This window comes from Myotis davidii, unplaced genomic scaffold (genome assembly GCF_000327345.1).
Source record: "Myotis davidii unplaced genomic scaffold, ASM32734v1 scaffold1895, whole genome shotgun sequence".
Lineage (NCBI taxonomy): Eukaryota > Metazoa > Chordata > Mammalia > Chiroptera > Vespertilionidae > Myotis > Myotis davidii.
The window spans coordinates 10637-13693 of NW_006286306.1; positions in this window are offsets into that span (position 1 = coordinate 10637).

Below are 3057 nucleotides of genomic sequence, written 5' to 3' on the forward strand. Positions count from 1 at the left end.
CGATCCTTCTTTTCCCACCTTGCTGAGAGTTTATATCAAAAATGGGTGTTGAATTTTGTCAAACTCTTTTTATGCATCAATTGATATGACTATGTGGTTTTTTTCTTTCAATTTGTTTATGTGATGTATCACGTTTATTGATTTGAAGATATTGTAGCATCCTTGCATCCCTGGGATAAATCCTACTTGGTCATGGTGTATGATCTTTCTGAGGTACTGCTGGATCTGATTTGCTAAGATTTTGTTGAGGATTTTGGCATATATGTTCATGAGGGATATTGGCCTGTAATTCTCTTTCATTGTGTTGTCTTTACCTGGTTTTCCGCTGCCATTTTTAATCTCCTCTTATGTGTCACATTTGCTAGGCTATAGTACCCACTTATCTAATTAAACACTAATCTAGGTGTTACTGTGAAGCCATTTTGTAAATGTTTTTTTCATTTAAAACTGGTTGACTCTAAGTAAAAGAGAGTACTCTTGATAATGTTGGTAGGCCTTTTTCAATCAGATGAAGGCCTAAAGAGCAAAAACTGCGGTTTCATAGAGAAAAAGAAAATCTGTCTCAAGATTACAGAATCAACTACTGTCTTAGTTTTCAGTCTACCCACCTTCCCTACCAATTTCAGACTTGCCAGCCTCCACAATACGTAGGAATTCTTTACAATGAAAAAATTACTCTAACCAGAGTAATTAGGCAAAAGAAATAAATAAAAGGCATCCAAGTATCTCAATTAACTGATAACATGATTCTATATACATAGAAACCTAAAGAACACACACAACTATTATGGCTAATAAACAAATTTGGCAAATTTTCAGAGTACTAGATCAACACTCAAAAACAGTTGTTTTTTATATACCAACAATGAATAATCCAGAACAGAAATTAAGTAACAATTTCACTTATAATAGCATTTGCTATTGACTCAATTGTGTTCCTAAAAAATTTATATGGTGAAGTCCCAACCTCCAATGTGATTGTTTTTTGAGATAGGTTCTGTAAGGAGGTAATTAATGTTAAATGTGGTCATAAGGTTAAGGCCCTGATCGGATAGGATTAGCATCCTATGAGACAGGCAGGCTACTCCCTGGGCCCAACTGGCAGGAAGCCAGGAACTCATTAATTGCCCTAGTTGTTTTTACCTTCTCCTAACAATCAATTCGCAGCCAGAATGAAGGAAAATGCTGTCTGAAAGATTTACCTTAGTGGGCTTAAATGTTGTTCCTTTCACTCACACATATGTGCTAGCAAGAAAGACTGTCCTTTCCATGAACTTCCCTCACTTAAGTGTTAAAAAATCACACTCCTATGTAGACATTTAAAATGCTAATGAAGCATGCAAAGCTTGAAGAAGGATGTACTGTACTGTGCAAGCACAAAAGAGTCCCCATCCTATATGATAAAAGGGTAATATGCAAATTGACCCAAACAGCAGAAAGACTGGGAATGACTAGTCACTATGACACACACTGACCACCAGGGGGCAGACGCTCAATGCAGGAGCTGCCCACTGGTGGTCAGTGCGCTCCCCCTGGGGGAGCTCTGCTTAGCCACAAGCCAGCACAATGGTGGTGGCGGGAGCCTCTCCTGCCTCCTCAGCAGCGCTAAGGATGACCGACTGCAGCTTAGGCCTGCTCCCCGCTGGCAAGTGGACATCCCCCAAGGGCTCCTGGGCTGCCAGAGGGATGTCTGACTGCCAGCTTAGGCCCAATTCCCCAGGAAGCAGGACTAAACCAGCAGGTGGTCATCCCCCAAGGAGTCCCAGACTGCGAGAAGGCACAGGCCAGGCTAAGGGACAGCCCCTCGAGTGCACAAATTTTTGTGCACTGGGTCTCTAGTCTCTATATATTTAGATATCACACTTAAACATATCTTGCCCACCTCAACTGCTTTAAAATTGTTCCCCAACTTTTATTTGGAAAACAACATTTCTCTTTCTCCCTAGGCACATGAGCAATATATAATAAACCTCTCACCTGAAGACTACTTTATTATAAAGAACTCTTTTGATTCCTACCTCAGGAGTTCCTAAGATCCCAGAGTGGGTCAATGGTATGATTCTTGCCTGCCATGTGGGAAACCTGGGTTCTATTCCTGGCAAATCCAATGCACTAAGGTCTATATTGGACTCTGGTAATCTCTCTTGATTTCTACCCTGAGAGATGGCAAGACTTCCACAGCACCAGTAACACTTATAAGAAGAGACCCTGGGGCTCACTCTTCCCCCTCACTCACTGTTCCTCCCCATTATGTGGAACCTAGTGAGAAGACAGCTGTCTATAAGCCAGGAAAAAAAAAACTCTCACCAGAAATCAAATCAGCCAAGACCTATCTTGGACCTTTCATCCTCCAGAATAGTAAGACATTTTTGTTGTTTAAGGTACCCAATATGTGATATTTTGTTTTGGAATCAAGAAGATTAAGATAGCTTTCAAAAATATGAAATAATTAGAAATAAATTTAACTAAGGAGATTAAAGACTTGCACACTGAAATATATAAAATATTGCTGAAATAAATTAAAGACCTAAATAAATGGAAAGATATCATGCTCATGGATTAGAAGACTGAATATTTTAAGATATCAATAATTTTGAAAGTTATCTATTGATTCAATGTAATCCCTCTCAAAACCCCAATGGCTTTTTTTGCAAATAGAAAAGCTGATCAATAGCCTCAGGCAAAGGCTAGATTAGCACCTCCCTAGAAGACAGAAGTTTTCCCACTGAAGACACAAGACACAGCTCATTCTCACAGCCAGTTGGCCTGGAGGTCAAATCCCCCTAGTATTAACTACAACAATCAAGACTTAACTACAACAAGAATGCGCACAAAGACCACTAGTGGGGGCACCAAGAAAGCATAAAAAATGCGGAGACAAAGCAACAGGACAAAACTGTCAATGGAGGATATTGAGTTCAGAACCACACTTTTAAGGTCTCTCAAGAACTGTCTAGAAGCCGCTGATAAACTTAATGAGATCCTCGAGAAATCTAATGAGACCCTCGATGTTGTGATAAAGAACCAACTAGAAATTAAGCATACACCGACTGAAAT